This window comes from Aquarana catesbeiana, linkage group LG02, assembly GCF_042186555.1.
Source record: "Aquarana catesbeiana isolate 2022-GZ linkage group LG02, ASM4218655v1, whole genome shotgun sequence".
Classification (NCBI taxonomy): Eukaryota; Metazoa; Chordata; class Amphibia; order Anura; family Ranidae; genus Aquarana; species Aquarana catesbeiana.
This window is the reverse complement of record NC_133325.1, coordinates 465651118-465670072: the sequence shown is the minus strand read 5'-3', so window position 1 is coordinate 465670072 and position 18955 is coordinate 465651118. Positions and strand designations below refer to the sequence as shown.

General features: G+C 41.2%; 1 protein-coding gene and 1 long non-coding RNA gene across 3 annotated transcripts in view; one reads left to right on the top strand and one right to left on the bottom strand.

Annotated features, from left to right (window-relative positions):
* The window catches only part of LOC141128405 (large ribosomal subunit protein P2-like), an 866266-nt gene that overhangs the window by 243217 nt on the left and 604094 nt on the right, over nt 1–18955 (bottom strand). The window lies entirely within an intron of this gene.
* The window catches only part of LOC141129976 (uncharacterized), a 63124-nt gene continuing 54206 nt past the window's right edge, over nt 10038–18955 (top strand). Inside the window, exons 1-3 of the long non-coding RNA XR_012241930.1 lie at nt 10038–10282; nt 15567–15762; nt 16722–17003. This is a non-coding gene — a long non-coding RNA (uncharacterized lncRNA). The remainder of the gene's footprint in view (nt 10283–15566; nt 15763–16721; nt 17004–18955) is intronic.

Below are 18955 nucleotides of genomic sequence, written 5' to 3'. Positions count from 1 at the left end.
CCTCTTTTGATCAATATTTTGATCACTAACCATACCTGCTATCACCTTTAACCTGGAACCTCCACACGCTTAGGTAGAGGTAGTCCTGGCCAAAGAGGCAAAAAAAACTCCATTGTGGAGAAAATAATAGCTGAGCAACTTTTTCATTACAAAATGACTTTTCATTGTGAAAAACAAATGATTGATAAGACATATTTACAGAGTACTGGCTGTACACTCCTGTGGCCAGAATGGCCTTCTAGCTGAATTGTGGACATGCTGACTTATCAGCATATGTAAACACAGACAATTCTACATAAAATGGAAGACGTACAAAAGACAAATATGACTTCAACATGGCTGAACTACTTTTCAAATATATATATATATATATATATATCCCTTACAATTAAAGTAATTGAATCGAAAAGTACCCTAGACTGTGATCACAAGAGGGGAACAAATCAAACACAGAGATTTCTTTAATTTAGTCATTTTTGCAGTGTCTGGTGTGGATCCAGGTGACTTTTCCTGCAAGTTTTGCAAAAACTGTACATGAAATAGATGCTGTATTGAGTCTCCAAACATTTCCTTATATATATAGATGTCTCTTAACAATCCACAAGTCACCTGGCTTTAGTTTTAGATCCTTCCAAACTTTTAGGATCTGGAATTGGGGAGAAAACACATAAATGAGTTTGTCAAGAAACCTTAAAAGATCATCAATATTCTCTGTGAGATCCGAATGGAAGACTTCAGCTGCTGAGACAAAATATAAGCAAGTGAGTAACACACTCCCAAACAAAATCCCATAGGGAGAGAGTCCAACATCCCCCTTAGGGGCTTCATAAAATATAAGAAAACATTCAGGCAAAAGTTTTCTAGTTTCTTACTCTACTTTGTCCACTACATTGTAGACAGTAGGGGGTGTAAAAATAAAACCTCAAAACTTCTAGTAAGGACTCTCCTATAAAAAAATGATTTCCTCTGTTACTCTCTGTACTTTCTGGCACTCTGTACTTACAAACTACGTCTGATAACACTTTTTACTGTGGCCTTTGCAGTAGCATTTGCCACTGGACATCCAAAAAACATGTCCATACAGACAAAATGCATACTTGTAAGATCCTGACTTGGGCATCTGGATATATCTTTTTTGTGATCTTTGGAAGGGATGTTCAGCTTTTGGTAACACCTTTGGTAACAGGTAAAACAAGAAGTGGTATGTTATAAAAACAACTGTGGAGAAGCCTGGCTCTATCCCACGCTCATTTACTAAGGCAGCCATAACTGCTTGTGACTGATGACACGGTCCATGTGTCAAGCTGGAGGGAAAAGAGTGGCTGGCAGACATAAATGATCACCTTTTCCAAAGTCCTGTTTCATAAGAAGTTGCCCCCTGTGGACCACTTGTTCTTCTCGTTCTGGGGTCCTTAAAGTTGAATTATTAATCCCAGCTATACTGGGCCAGAACTAGGGTGGAATCTGTGAGTTGCACAGACCCATCAAGTGTCCAGGGCTGTAATGCAGCATCCTTAGTCACCTGGTCTGCTTCCATGTGTGAGTTTTAAAGTTAATATGGCTACCTCAGCAAGAACCTGGAAGGCTGAAAACAGCCGATCAAATTAACTTAGCATGCTTGGTTGGTTTACCTGCCGAAGTAAAAACAAACTTCTGGCCCTTTAAATGGAACCAAAAGCTCTCTATATCTTGACTATCTATATAAATATACACTCTTTTTATAGCTCACAGGCTTTGCTAAAACATGGAGCTCTGCTTCTTGAGCTGGGGAAAAAGGATCCAATGACTTTGAATACAGAGTATCCTTCTGGGTGATAAACTGCATACTCAAATCTACAAAAAATTTAATATCTGGGTCTTCATGGAGTGTGTCCTGCACTGGGCTCACAGCAGCTGATTCCTATGTCATCAATTTAACACACGTGTCTTTCTTTGTCTCCAGCCTCCTCCAATAGAGGCAATAAGGTGGCTGGATTCAAATGTACACATTTTTCATTGTTATATTTGTACATAAACAAACTCATATTTTAAACCTTTCATTAGACAGACATTTAGTTAGCTGTATATTTGCTGCACAGAATGTCGGACCATTAAAAATTAAATGTTTGACCAAAACAATATCTAACTTTGTCTAATAGCACCTTTGCATAAAAGCTGCAGCTCTGATATATCGTGGTGAACCCTTCATTACTGGGTCCAGCTTGCATAAATATATTACAATGGCTGGTTTTCTATCACGCTATTTGTGTAAGAACTCCAGTTTCATGTTTCAAAAGACAACTTTTTCTATTTAATATTTTCCTGCCTAAATTCTGCATTCCTTATTTTGTTCAGATATCTTTTATATCTAGATTCTATGATCAGATGGGCAGCCAGAGTACTCATCCCATCTTCTCTCTCTGACAACATATAAAGTATTCTGTTTTAATTCTCATTTCTCTGTTTCTGACTTTTAATAGTTGTAGTGCCTGACCCCAAATTCATCCCACAACTTAACATGAAAATGTCCCTTTTCTGTCTAGTGTTAATGTCACCCTTGATCCATCCTGCTCACATAGATAGCTGTTTCTTTAGCTATTTACTCTGCATTATTCTTGGTCCCTGTGGACCTTGGTAACCCAGTTACCCATTGTGGATCCATGTCCACTCTAACCATTAATCTAGGGGCTCAGTATAGGCGGAACCGCACCTTTGGTTCATATATAGCGCTCCTCTTGCGCTGGGCATTTTTGAGGGTCTCTTAACCTTCATTCCCTTACTTAATTCAATGCCCATAATGACTGGCCAGTCTTCTCTCTTCTCTACGTGTGCCTATACCCTCTTGCCTCTAAACTACTTTATCTAGCAGATTTACTACATATACCTGTGAACAGCACTATTCTTCCCTTTCTTATCTATAACACTCCAATGGACAATAGACAGGGACAACATAACATATAACCACCAATCAATACAGTTCGATTAAAGGGAGAAAAATAGGTACCCTTTGTCCCGAAAATGCCTTACCGATCAAGGAAGTCTGATAACTCAAATGTAAGCAAAAGGCTTACCTCAGCCGGCTGATTATCAGAAATTCCCGGATCGTCTCAAGCTCCTCGTTTCGGATACTCGGGGTCACCTGGAATCCCCTCCTAAGGCAAAGCTCGCCATGCTGACTCGGTTAAATTGATGATAGGCAACTCCTATCCTCATATTGATTAGTGGTTCCAAATTAATAATAACTACTGCAGTAGGGAACAGACACAAAAGATACACTCAGCATCTTTCCAAATTACTGTTCTGCTTTATTATGACGCAATTGAAGGTTTTTATGCACATGATTACGTAGGTATCACATTAATATTACAATTGTAGGTTTATCGTAACAAAGGGCGTTACATACAGTCAGGTCCATAAATATTGGGACATCGACACAATTCTAATCTTTTTGGCTCTATACACCACCACAATAGATTTGAAATGAAATGAACAAGATGTGCTTTAACTGCAGACTTTCACTTTTTATTTGAGGGTATTTACATCCAAATCAGGTGAACGGTGTAGGAATTACAACAGTTTGTATATGTGCCTCCCACTTTTTAAGGGACCAAAAGTAATGGGACAGATTAACAATCATCCAGCAAACTTTCACTTTTTAATACTTGGTTGCAAATTCTTTGCAGTCAATTACAGCCTGAAGTCTGGAATGCATAGACATAACCAGATGCTGGGTTTCATCCCTGGTGATGCTCTGCCAGGCCTCTACTGCAACTGTCTTCAGTTCCTGCTTGTTCTTGGGGCATTTTCCCGTCAGTTTTGTCTTCAGCAAGTGAAATGCATGCTCAGTCGGATTCAGGTCAGGTGATTGACTTGACCATTGCATAAAATTCCACTCCTTTCCCTTTAAAAACTCTTTGGTTGCTTTTGCAGTATGCTTTTGGTCATTGTCCATCTGCACTGTGAAGCGCCGTCCAATGAGTTCTGAAGCATTTTGCTGAATATGAGCAGATAATATTGCCCAAAACACTTCAGAATTCATCCTGCTGCTTTTGTCAGCAGTCACATCATCAATAAATACAAGAGAACCAGTTCCATTGGCAGCCATACATGCCCACGCCATGACACTACCACCATGCTTCACTGATGAGGTGGTATGCTTTGGATCATGAGCAGTTCCTTTCCTTCTCCATACTCTTCTCTTCCCATCACTCTGGTACAAGTTGATCTTGGTCTCATCTGTCCATAGGAGGTTGTTCCAGAACTGTGAAAGCTTTTTTAGATGTTGTTCTGGCAAACTTTAATCTGGCCTTCCTGTTTTTGAGGCTCAATGGATTACATCTTGTGGTGAACCATCTGTATTCACTCTGGTGAAGTCTTCTCTTGAGTGTTGACTTTGACACACATACACCTACCTCCTGGAGAGTGTTCTTGATCTGGCCAACTGTTGTGAAGGGTGTTTTCTTCACCAAGGAAAGAATTCTTCGGTCATCCACCACAGTTGTTTTTCGTGGTCTTCCGGGTCTTTTGGTGTTGCTGAGCTCACCGGTGCGTTCTTTCTTTTTAAGAATGTTCCAAACAGTTGATTTGGCCACACCTAATGTTTTTGCTATTTCTCTGATGGGTTTGTTTTGTTTTTTCAGCCTAATGATGGCTTGCTTCTCTGATAGTGACAGCTCTTTGGATCTCATATTGAGAGTTGACAGCAACAGATTCCAAATGCAAATAGCACACTTGAACTAAACTCTGGACCTTTTATCTGCTCCTTGTAAATGGCATAATGAGGGAATAACACACACCTGGCCATGGAACAGCTGAGCAGCCAATTGTCCCATTACTTTTGGTCCCTTAAAAAGTGGGAGGCACATATACAAACTGTTGTAATTCCTACACCGTTCACCTGATTTGGATTTAAATACCCTCAAATTAAAGCTGAAAGTCTGCAGTTCAAGCAAATCTTGTTTGTTTCATTTCAAATCCATTGTGGTGGTGTATAGAGACAAAAAGATTAGAATTGTGTTGATGTCCCAATATTTATGGACCTGACTGTAGGCAGGCTTATTCTAATCAGGACTCGAAAGAATGTAAACATTTACTGAAAACATTATTAGTGCTGTTGCACAGTGAGGGCAGTGTGCAATACATACAAAATACAATACAATTATATACAGAACTTACACATTTCCATTACAGGACAAAGGACACCCCTGTCTCGTACCCCTGCTCAGATGGAACCACTCTGAACACTGACCATTAACTTTAACCTTGGCTCTCGGGCTATTATATAATAGGCTTAGCCATTGAACAAACCCAGAGCCAAACTGGTATTCAGCCAGCACCTTCCACATATAGTGCCACTCCAGGGAGTCAAATGCTTTGGCTGCATCTAATGAAAGGACCGCTCTCTTGCCACTATTTTCTATAGGTAATTGCATGTTTAAATACACCCGTCTTATATTCGTGCTTGTAGATCTGTCCGGGATGAACCCGGTCTGGTCTATATGTATTAATTTAGAAATTATCTTATTCAGCCTTGCAGCCAGCACTTTTGCCAAGATCTTCACATCCGAACATAATAGCGAGATAGGCCTATATGAGGTCATATCTATTGGATTTTTCCCTTATTTCAGCAAAATTATTACAATAGCTTCTGACATAGAGGTAGGCAACGTCTTATCCTCCCTGGCTCCATTAAACACCTCCAAAAGTAGGGGTAATAGTACCTCCCCGTATTTTTAAAATATTTCTATGGGCAGACCATCAGAGCCCGGTGACTTCTGGTTTGCCATATCTCCCACTGCCCTTTGCAATTCTTTGAGAGTCAATGGGGCATCTAACATTTCCCGGTCTTCATTTGATAGTGGCGTTATTCTCAACCCCCCAAAGAAACTCCACTTTTCCCCCTCCACGTTTATTTTCGAAGAGCTATATAAATTCTCAAAATATGTCCTAAATTCACCTAATATATCGGAGGTGGCTTTTTTGATTACTCCTTCCCTGCCCTCAATTGCTGGTACAGTACTCGAGGGGCCATTTGCCTTGATAATCAGAGACAGATCTTTCCCAACTCGCTCTCCTTCTCCAAAAGAACTCTGTCTCTGAAATAATCTGTTCTTTTCCATCTTCTCCCGGAGTACCCTACTATACTCATCTTGCCTCCCCACCCAGAACTCATAGCTGGCTGGGGATGGTGTCTCCACATAGTGCACTTCCGCCATTCTTGCTCTCTCTTTGGCCCCTAGTTCTTCTGCTTGTGACTGTTTTTTGGTATATGCGATTTTCTGAATTAGGACTCCCCGGAGATACGCCTTCAGGGAGTCCCATACTACCCCTAATGGAGCTGATCCTAGATTCATCTTAATGAACTCCGACAGCCCCTCCATCATTTTCTCCTCATCTCCAATAAGCTCTTGCCAAAAGGGATTAACTTTCCAGCTACCCCTGTTACAGTACTCCCCCACCTTTACAACAGTGATAACTGGCGTGTGGTCTGAGATCCCTCTTGGCTCATAAACTATCTCCTCCACTGCGTTCAACGCTTCCTCATTTCCCAAAACAAGGTCGATTCTGGACAAGGTGGCATGTGTCCTGCAGTGGCATGAATATTGCCTCTCCTCAGGGTGTCTCCTCCTCCAGATATCCACCAACCCTATTTCATCGCAGTATTGTAGAAGAGGGCTCTTGGGGGCCCCTCTAGTACTAATTTTCGGTGGAAACCTATCTATACTGTTGTTCACAGTCATATTAAAATCACCAACCACTATAACCGGGGTCCCAGGAGCATCCAATATAAATCTAGCTAAATCGTCCAATATTGCCATGCTAAACGGGGGAGGGATATAAACATTGGCCAAAACATATCTTTTATTTTCTATTAGACAAGAGAGAAAAATGTACCGTCCATATTCATCCACCTTGCTCTGGCTGCAGGAGAAGGCCAAACCCGAGCTTATCAATACACTCACCCCTCTTGAGTAAGATGAGTAAATGGAATGATACTGCACCTGAAATTGCTTATTATCTAAAGTTTTGATTGTATCTTTTACCAGATGGGTCTCCTGCAGAGTATTTTAACTTTCCCCTTATTGGCTATTGAGAAAATTGCCTGTTTTTTGAGGCTGTCTTTTATCCCCCTTACATTCCATGAGCATATATTAACCCGTTTTATCAAATCTGGGGGTTTGTTACGGACTCCTTCGATGCTCATAATCCTTTGGGCCTAATGCCTTTGCAACTCTCTGGACTCCTATTAATGCAAACCACCTGTTTTCGTGAATACTATATATCATCCTACCTATTTCGGGTCCCTTTGCTAAATCACGCTGAACCAACACAGATTCCCTCCTTGTGCACCCCCCTATCCCAGTCCACCCCCCACCCCACTCCCCCCTTCCAACAACCCCCCCCTTCCCCCTTCCAACAACCCCCCCTCCCCCCCACCTACTCGTTACCCCTTTGCCCAATTTTGGGCCTAACCCCTGAGCTTCTATTGTGACCATCAAAACCATTTGAGGCTAAAAAACCGTGCCGCCAAACCTAATAAGAGGGGAACCATCCCCAAAAGAAAAAAATTGTGCATATAATTGTGCATGTAATTTGTGCATATACCTCTATAAATATATTTATATAGTCCCCCCCTCCCCCGCCCCCTATTCCACATCCAAGTACTTCATCAAAAAAGAGACCAAACAAAGAGAAAATCAAAAAGAACATCTTGAGGAGAGGGGGAGGAGAGGAGAGAGAGGAGAAAAAAAAAAGAAAGAATTCATCTCTCCTCCTCCCCTCCCCCCACCCCCACCCCCCCAAACGTCCAGTGTCCCGAGCCCCAAAAAAAACATCCCGAGTTGCCTAGATCTCTTCTCCCCGCTTTATTCTTCCTTCATTCTTCTCTAGCCAAGTTGAAACATCATTAGGGGTAGTAAAAAACCTGACCTCCCCCAGAGCTGAGATGCGCAACCGTGCCGGATACAAAAGCGCATAATTAATTCTCAACTGTTGAAGCTTCCGTTTACACTCTCCAAATTTAGCTCTTTGTCTCTGCAACTCGGGGGAGAAATCTGGATATATTGAAATCCTTGCTCCATTGTGCTGAATGCTTTTTAACTCTCTTGCCTTCTGAAGGATGGTGACTTTGTCCCTAAAACATAAAAGCTTAAAAATAAGGGGCCTGGGATGACCCCCTAGAGATGGGGACCTAGGGGCTATTCTATGTGCGCGTTCAACAGCAAAAGTGTTTGAAAATGAGTCCTTGCCAAATTTCTCCTTCAACCAGTCTTCCATAAATTTAATAGGATTGTTTCCCTCACATCCCTCTGGGAGCCCCAGTACCCTCAAGTTTTCTCTACGCAGCCTGTTTTCCATGCTGTCCATTTTCTGCATACGGTCCTTTAATTGATTTTTCATGAGTGCTACTTCTTGTCTTAATGGGTACACATCATCCTCCATCTGACTAAGCCTCTCCTCAAGAGCCGTTGTCCGGGTACAGACTACTTGCACCTCCCCTTTAACAGTAAGCAATTCGTCCCTAATGCTTTTAAATTGCTCAGATAGGTCATTGATTGATAACTTACAGTTGTTGATAGCCAGGAGAATATCTTTCAGGGATGGCTCTTTCTCATTGTTAGTACTAACTGACCACCTCCTACTGCCCCCTCCGCACACAAAGCCGGTTGCTTTTCCGGGACCCCACTTGCTGCCGGACCCGCTGATGATATAGCTGCCATAGTCCCATTATCGAGGGTCTGACTTCTCCTCCCGGGGTGGCTGGCTTGATGTTGACCTCCCCCTGTACTGCTGGCCTTTTTAGGGGTCTGATTTGGCGTATGCGCAAAACGTTCCAGTTTGGCAGCTACTTGATTCACTTTCTCTTTAGTGCCGCGATGTCCAGGGGCCCCTATCCCTTCCTGAGCTGGCCCGTCCTCCATCCCCTTCTTCCTCGTCATATCGACAGGGTCCCGCTGTTCTCACAGGGATACTAGTTTCCGCTCTATCCTGGATCTGTGCACCTCCCTCTAACACTGGGTTGGCAGCTGTGATTGCCTTTTTCAGGAGAGCTTCACTCTATGATATACTTCGGGTGAGTATGCAATATACAGCCTACTCACCCCTCCAACGCTGAGCACAGTACCTTCCTCTGCTCGGTTCTGCCAAGGGCTCTCCTACAGCTCTGCTCGATCCCGGGTGTCAGCGCCTCCCTCTCTCACTGGGATAGGCGCTGCTAATACTACTCTCGGGAGAGCTCCGTGCGAGTGACCCGGCGCGGCTCCCTGTGAGACAACGTGCCACAACAGCGTCAGCTTCCAAGCACTCCGGGCGTTCCCCCTCTCCGGCGTCTCTTTCGGGCCATGCTATGTCTCCATGTCAGTAGTAGGAGCGAGGGCTAGGTCCGGCCGCAGCAACTTCCCTCACCTCAACATCCGGTCACGCCCCCTCAATTACCAGAGACGTTGCGGAGGTTGAGGCGGCAAGCTTTGGAAAGTGATTGGATGTGGGGCTGAAAGGAGAGTTCAGAACCCAGGATAACACCTAGCATCCTGACATGTGGGGATGGGTGGATGGTTGTGCCATTGCTCTTGACAGAGAAGTCAGGGGAAGAGGCACATGGGGGAGGAAATATTATAAGCTATTATAAGATAGTGTCGTGGTTGGGATTCGAACCAGCGACGCTTTTTACTACTACAGCTGACAGGTACACTTGTTTTGATTTACTGGCTAACTTACATACACAAAATAGCAAGATAAAGATCACATATGCACTACCAAATTAGCAAGATCAATACATGACACGTAAAAATGGACAGTGTAACATATATGAGCAGTTTTGAGGCATATTTGCAGTAATGGTAAAAACCTCTACCCAGTACTGCCCTAAATGAAGTCAATCTGTATTTTTACAGCTTCACTGCAAACAAAATATTCACATTAATCCCAGTGATATTCTAAACCTATGTTTGCTTTTTTGCTTCGGGTTATCCTTTGTCTACATTTTCAGGTGACAGTCTCTGCTGTCTGTGTGGGCAGTGCATATAAAACTGTTAAAGGGAAACTTTTGATTCACAACACATTCCTGGACTGGAATGCCCAGACATTAGTCATCACTGGAGCACCCAACAATAACCCCGCAACCACATGCAATGCAATGCGTGTTTCGTCACACTAGTATTGGTTTCAAGGGGTTAAAGCAGGCACCCCCTCGCCTGTCAAATGCTCTGTCAAGAGCAATCCAAATGCGGATCACTTTTCAGAAAGCACTGCAAGTGTAAATGAGTCCAGAGAAATCTAACGGAGCCACCACATCTAAGGACTGGTAATATGCAATATATTTCATTTTTGTTCTTGGGTTTGGATATCCTTTAATGCCCAATATAGTGTGGAGATTATGCATATTATTGTCAGACAGTAAATAAATGCTTATTGGGTTGGAAGTACAGGTGAACTTTTTAAAGGGAAGACTATAAAAATAAACGTCATACTTCGCACACCAGTTATTGTATGCACAGTTAAAATACACAAAAGCAAACAAAGCAATCCCGTGACAATAAGGAAACATGTTTTATAGAACTGTCAGTGCCACTTTCTATACTAACATTTCAGCGTCATCGTTTTACTATCCACTGACATGAATACTTTAAGTTTCAACATCATTTCTAGTTTTTCCTGTCAGACAAGCCTGCTAGAGTGTCCAATTGTTTTGTTGCTGAAGAATTCATTTACAGACAAAACCTTAAAAACACATACCAAGGCAATGAAAGAACAGGTGATAACTAAAACTTAGGTAAATAGTAAGAGCAGCAGGTTTAGTGACCATAAATGGTTGCTTTTGACATAGTAAATGCAACAGTACTAACATAGTGCTCTAAAAGCCACATTTTTTAGGACTATTAGAAGTCAATTCAAATTTTCATGACCATATAAGTAAAGACTGCATGTTGAGTGCTTTAAAGCGGTTGTATTGCCCGCTTGGTGATTTTTACCTACAGGTAAGCCTATAATAAGGCTTACTTGTAGGTAAAAAGAATATCTCTATTGACCCTGCATGCAGCCGCTGACGTCAGTGGCGCATGCGCTCTGCAGGTCTGGCGTATACTGGCTGACGTCATCGCGGCTCCAACCACTCACAGCGCTGGAGCCAGCGATCCCGCAAGAAATGCAGAGAGAACATGTCAGCTTCCTTAACGGTGACGCTGCGGGAGCTTCGTTCTAAGTTAAGTATTTCATAATGTACTAGTATGCGATGCATATTAGCACATTATGCTATTGTCTTGCAGGTTATTTTTTCGTTTTTTTTTTCAGCAGTCTACTACCGCTTTAATACTTTTGTTATGTAGCTCTTACCCCTGCAGTTGCTGTTGGATATGATAGGTTCTCTGTTCTGCCACAACTCTTTAACCACTTAGGGACCAGAAGATTTTCCCCTTTAATAACCAGGCCATTTTTTGCGATACGGCACTGCGTCACTTTAACTGACCATTACGCTGTCGTGCGAGGCTGTACCCAAACAATTGATGTCCTTTATTCCCCACAAATAGAGCTTTCTTTTGGTGGTATTTGATCACCTCTGCGGTTTTTATTTATTGCACTATTAACAAAAAATAGAGTGTCAATTTTGAAAAAAAAGCAATATTTTTAACTTTTTGCTATAAAAAATATCCCCCTTCCCCCCCAAAAAATATAAAAAAAAACTATTTTCTTCCTCAGTTTAGGCCGATATATATTCTTCTACATATTGGTAAAAAAAACCCCAAAAAACCGCAATAAGCATATATTGATTGATTTGCGCAAAAGTTGTAGCGTCCACATAATAATCTGAGATTTTTAGCAGGACTGTGACATTTCGGCAGACAGATCGGACACCTAACTGACATTTTTGACACTTTTTGGAGAACCAGTGACATTATCACAGTAATTAGTGCTAAAAATATGCACTGTTATTGTACTAACAGAAAAAAAAAACGGTAATTTTATGCCAATCTGGTGCCACATCCAGTATTGAGAGCAAAAAGAAAATATCCCCTAAAGTGGACTTTGAAGGCACATAAAAGTATAGTTGAAGGAGTATACAAAGTATTTATAATACAAAAATATTTATTAGTGATTAAACATGGTCATCAAAATTGTACATATATATATATATATATATATATATATATATATACTGTATATATATATATAAACATCAGGTGGGTTACCCTCTTCTCTTGATATTCTTGTTCAATCAAGGCACCGTCAGGGTGGACTCCCAAACTTCCACCATAAAGGATAGGAAAAACACATGGAACGATGCTTTGATGCAAAAAGTGTCCTTTTACTGAAAATTATTCCATTACATGATTCAAAATACAAGCAAGCCACTGTACAGTTCCGAGCGCAAGTCGCTCTTCGTCAGGCTTTTCTGGCTGTGTGTGAAAAGCCAAACCACACTATGTTCTCTTATAACCACCCAGTCCAGTACACACCTGTGTTCACTTAACTAATTATCCTACACAAACCACCTATACACATTCAAGTATTTAACCCTACTGCATAAATCTGATTCCAGTAAACCATCCTAAATTTCCTAATAAAGAAATATTTACAACAGGTTCATCCTACTATGTATCATGTATCATCAGCATATCATTTTGAACTGACTAAATTCTCTCACTTAATTAATTAGATCTTTCCAATTATTTATCACAATGTACATATGTTAATATTGTTGATCATGTCTCAAATTTCTTCATAGACTCCAGCTGATATTCTGCTATCTAGTATTCCCAACGGGAGCTCTTTGTGATCGATCTAAAGAAAATACAATACATTCAAAATATGATCGTAACTTCTTTTCAATCTCGTACCAAAAACTTCTACACAAATAGATATAAATCATAGTCCCTGTTCATACCATACTTCCTGTATCGCGTCATTTTTCAGAAATGGGACACAAAGACACCGATTTACGATTTATGGTGCTAGAAGAGATTCCTCATGACAAAAGAGGGGGTGATAGGATTTTGAAATTGAAAAGACGTGAAGTTTGGTGGATTAATAAATTACAGTCCTTGCATCCTGATGGTATGAACAGGGACTATGATTTATATCTATTTGTGTAGAAGTTTTTGGTACGAGATTGAAAAGAAGTTACGATCATATTTTGAATGTATTGTATTTTCTTTAGATCGATCACAAAGAGCTCCCGTTGGGAATACTAGATAGCAGAATATCAGCTGGAGTCTATGAAGAAATTTGAGACATGATCAACAATATTAACATATGTACATTGTGATAAATAATTGGAAAGATCTAATTAATTAAGTGAGAGAATTTAGTCAGTTCAAAATGATATGCTGATGATACATGATACATAGTAGGATGAACCTGTTGTAAATATTTCTTTATTAGGAAATTTAGGATGGTTTACTGGAATCAGATTTATGCAGTAGGGTTAAATACTTGAATGTGTATAGGTGGTTTGTGTAGGATAATTAGTTAAGTGAACACAGGTGTGTACTGGACTGGGTGGTTATAAGAGAACATAGTGTGGTTTGGCTTTTCACACACAGCCAGAAAAGCCTGACGAAGAGCGACTTGCGCTCGGAACTGTACAGTGGCTTGCTTGTATTTTGAATCATGTAATGGAATAATTTTCAGTAAAAGGACACTTTTTTGCATCAAAGCATCGTTCCATGTGTTTTTCCTATACTGTATATATATATATATATATATATATATAGAATGATGAAATGTTTAAACATTTCCGGATATTGTCACCATATTTGTAAACACATATGAAGTCCTCTTTGCACCCAATTATTATTATTATTATTATTAATACTTTGTATACTCCTTCAACTATACTTTTCTGTGCCTTCAAAGTCTACTTTAGGGGATATTTTCTTTTTGCTGTTTATGTACTAATGACACTGGCAGCAAAGGGGTTAACATCAGGGGCGATCAAGGGGTTAAATGTGTTCCCTTCAGGTGTGTTCCAACTGTATGGGGGGGATGGACTGCCTGGGGAAACACACTGATCCCTCTTCCTGCATAGCAGAAAGACAGGATCTGTTTGACCTCCCCTGTCAAAATGGAGCTTTGCCTGGTTTACACAGGCAGATCCCCATTCTGTCACTGCAGGGAACGATCGTGGTTGGCCGGCGGACATCGAATCCGCCCCATACGCTGATTGGCTCCCCCGCTGGCTAGAATTAGAATTAAACTAGAATTCCTGAGTCGACGTACAATGATGGCGATTCGCGGGAATGACACACCTGTGTAACTTAAAAGTTAGTATGCTAGCACCCTATAATAATGCAAACAAAATAGGCCACAAGCAACTGAATGGGAGACTGAAAGGATGTACTATGGCAATGCAGTTAAACAATGCATGAATCAATTACCAGGCAACTGAACATATTTAAAGATGCTGCACTAAATAACGTGTACACTGACCCATAAGATGGCAAATAACTGAACTTTAGTGATGTTTAACCAGATTATAACTAGTGCAACAAGGTTAAAAGTATCGGCATCAGCTAACGCACAAAATACAGGTCCTGGTGTGCACACAACCCCAATAGTCCGTGCGTGTATACATTCCTGACAAAAGGGTACCCCTGGAGGTGACTACATGTACCTGGCGTCTAAATTTCAATATTAGCTGTCTATCATTGGGGCCCTTCTATAAGGTGGTGCATGTGTAGCTGTCCCTTTAGGAGTGTAAAATGGATGGCTGATGCTCTGCTAAACAAAAAGCAATGCTTCCCTCAGCTCTGGCCCTCGCTGGTTCTCCCTTTCTGTAGACACTCATGGCAACAGGTCCACCCATCTCCAGGCCCCGTTCAGCAAAAGATCTATCTGCAGCTCAGTCTCACTGGTGCTATGCTCAGTCATCAGCAATAGGTCCCTCTCCCTTCTGATGTAGGCACTCCAGTGTTGCATCCTCTGGTCTCTACACTGCAGAAGCTCTGGCACCAGCCTGTTCAGCTCCGCTTTCTCCCACAAAAGACCCCAATCGCTCCAGAATTGTCTGTTGTGCAAAGCCTTATTCCCCTTGTAGTCTACAGCCCATTTATCTCCATTCACTTGCATTTCACTGTGCTGCATTAAGGACCACCGTTTCCAGTATCCTTAGCAGCTGCTGTATAGCAAGTCCTCTGGCTGCTGATTGGCTCCAGTCCTCTGCTGCCAGGAGGGAGAGGGGCAGGAGCGAGCAGGGGATTTCATACAGAGCCCGCTCTGCTCACACAGTAGGGAAGGAGGGGTGAGAAGAAAGGCTCTGTGGCGGCAGGCTATCTGTTTACACAGCAGCCCGGGGGAGATAGCTGCACAAGCAGACAGCTGGCAGACACCCGGCTACACTTACAACTCCAAGTTGACTTCTTATGTGCCATAAACTACTGTTGGGCTTATTATATCCTTTTAAATACATAAAATCACATAGGAACTGGTGTGTCTCCAAGTCCAAGTTTAAAAGCTGGTTTTCCAACACTCAGCCAATGCACTTAACCTGTTTGTTGATAAAAGTTTAATATTATGTCGTAGGATAGTCAGCTATAGTATAATTATGTTCTGCCTGTTCACAGTCTGTTTAATAATTCACTTACTCTTTCCAGGTGAAAAATGAGTGTCGGGTAGCCTTGCGGTCATTTCTGCCTTAAACAAATGAATGGCATTGGAGAAGGGTGAATCATCAATGCAAACCTGCAAAGCTGTTCGCATGATTTTGGATTGATGAGGAAAATGGAGGAATAGGACAAAGAGTATTTAATTAAAGTCAAGAAAGGCCACCAAATGAGGAACAGCTGACAGGTACACTCATTTTCATTTACTGGCCAATTTACATACGCAAAATAGCAAGATAAAAATCACATATGCACTACGAAATTAGCAAAATCAATACATGACAGGTAAAAATGGACAGTGTAACATATACAGTATGAGCAGTTTTGGAGGCATATTTGCAGTTATGGGGGGGACCTCTACCCAGTACTCATAAATTAAGTCAATCTGTATTTTTACAGCTTCACTGCAAACAAAATATTCACATTTAGCTAAATGATATTGTAAACCTATGTTTGGTTTGTTGCTTCGGGTTAACCTTTATCTACATTTTCAGGTAACAGTCTCTGCTGTCTGTGTGGGCAGCGTATATGAAACTGTTAAAGAGAAACTGTTGATTTACAACACCTTCCTGGACTGGAATATCCAGACATTAGTCATCATAGGTATTGGCATAGTTGCCATAAACGGGACTTGTTTGAATAGATAAGAAAACTATTTTTGCATAATATTGGGAAGTAAGAATATAATACACGCAACTAGGGAGGTTTCAAAACTGTTGTCTGTTCATAAAACCTTTGTTACCATGCTATGTTTATAAATGCCCTGGTATGCAAGGACTCATGGCTATAGAGTTGCCCAATCACTTTTACAGTTTCTGAGATGCCTCCCCACTGCACCCCCTTGTTAGATCCATTGTGATAGCGATAAACTTAAAGTGTTGCTGAACCCAGTAATATGAAAATAGTTCATCCGCTCCCCCACAGTGCCCACAGCTTATAAATCTTTTTACATTAAAATACTGCCACTATATACCTTTTTGGCTGATCTGTATACCATGGTCACATGATAAACTGTAGGGTTTGCCCAAGTGCTGAGTGTTCAGGTAGGAGGAGATTTCCACTACAGCCTGTGTCCTCATGCTGTTATGGGAGGTGGATCATCCATCAATCAAGATGTGACATCCCATCCACTGTGTTCTTTTTTAGTTACTAGGCATGAAGGACGAGAGCGGGACTGGGCTGTCATTTAGGAACTGTATACACACCCAAATGTGTGATGTCAATATCATGTGACCTGAAAAGCTCAACTCAAAAAGGAACTATTCTCTCCAGCAATAGAGACCAAACTGAGCATGTCCAGCTTTACTGCTCTGACTGCATATTATCTGGCCTTGCCAAGAGTGACCCTGCAGGAGGGGGAAGATCTGTGCAGACAGGATCAAAAAGCCTTTTTACACAATGCAGAGGATTAACCCCTTAAGTTCCATGGTGAGTATAACAATGCTATTCTGCATATACAGACAGATTTTACTGTTGTAGGCTTAGTAACACTAAAAAATATAAGATAATAATAATATTGAAAAGTTAAAAATAACACATTACCCTGAATACCCACACATAAATGCAAACACAACCATAAGGCAGGCAAGTGTATGTAAACATTGATTGTTCAACACGTTTTTGGTATCAGCATGAACGTAGGAGTGAGGGCAATCATTTTAGGGCTATCATTTTGATTAATTTTAAACTGATCACCTGTAAAGGCTTAGGGGCAGTTTGGGTTTTGTGGACAATTTGGGGTTTTTCACCTTTTCACAAGCACATGCAATTTTAGGGCTTGACGCGTTTGGTATCTGTTTAATCTAGTGTCTTTTATATTTTACCAAAACATTAGGTATTTTATTATGTTTGTGTGCACTAGAATTCATGTTTGTGTATTTTTTCTTTCATGAAAATATAGATTTGATAAACAGTTGTGCAAATACAATGCAACTGCCACCATTTCTACAAGGCCTCGGTTTTCAGAAAATATAAAATTATTTGGGGGTTGAAGTAATTTTCTAGCAAAAAAATGCGCATTTTAACAATTAAAAAGTGCTCAGGCAGAGAAATGGTTAAATAAAGGAGGTTAATTCAGACAAATATATGACTGGACATATGCTAACCACTTTTCCGCTCTAGCACCAGTCAGAAATGATACTCGCTAATAAACAGATAAAATAGAACAACAAAATTCTGAGGTGTCAAAGGCATGGATTTTCAAACTTGCTATAAAATGTTCACAATCAATCAGATCTTTTGAATGTGGGCTCTGGGATTGATTGAATGCTTGGAGCTGCTTAACTGCTCTCTCAACATGAAATAAGTATCTCTTAAAATTACCTATTAAAGTCTGAAAAGCCACAAGCTGCTCCAACATTCTAGCAGCCCAGAGCTTCCTTTCTCAGTCATAAAAGCAGCTGAATGGTGGAGTTTTTGATACCCTCAGTGGTTCACGTGTCCAAAGATTTTCACTTTCTTCAATCAAATCCCAAAATTGTCTCCATGTAGCTTAGACAATGTAAGAGGTATAAAGAAAGAGAACCTATCTTTCCTGATATCTGTTACATCTGATTTATACAATAAAACCTACAGTTGGGCACATTGTACCCATTTTTTGGAGCCTGTATGGTAGAGTACGCAGAGCAGCTCATTTCTATAATAATTACATGTACCCATTATACTTTATTAACATTCATTACAGACATGCTGCAGAGAATTGAAGACAGTGGATGCCCAACCAAGTAATGATGTGAAGTGGGAAAGTTTTTTCCATCACTGCATCTAATACGTAGTAGCAGGACAATGAATAATGAGAGGTTTTGGAAAGCAGGGTATGGACATGGTATGTCTGCACCCCTGGACTTCAGATATTCTTTGCACAGTGTCTTCATCCCCAACTGAGGAGGGAGGTTCTATGGCTGGTCTTAATCCTCAAATTACTGCAGACTCTGCACCATTTAAATGTACAGTGTATAGCGTATTCTATGTACTGCATGTAGGTAGGTGCAGTTTGAATAGTTTGGTTACAGTAAGGTCATCAGGTGCTAGGCCCCTTTTAGGTAGAACCCTCATGCAGTGATGTCATTGGTGAGTCAGTGGCCTGTTATAAGTCCACACCTATGGGTATGTAGCCAGCACACTAGGACCCTGAACAAGGCAGGAGGCTGGGTAGATTGGACTTGTACTCAGGAGGACCCGGCTGTAGTCTCTGACTCTGTCTCTAATGGAGGTGGGGGCTAGGTTAGATTGCAAAAGGCCTTTTAGGCCTGGTCAGAGATCCCTGTATGAGACTGCGTCCCTGAAGGGTCCCTGCAAGAGATGTACCTAGCAAGGAGGTGACTGCAGAGGGCAACGTCCCATGAGTACTAATGGCCCTGGTCAGAGGAGAGACTGTAAGG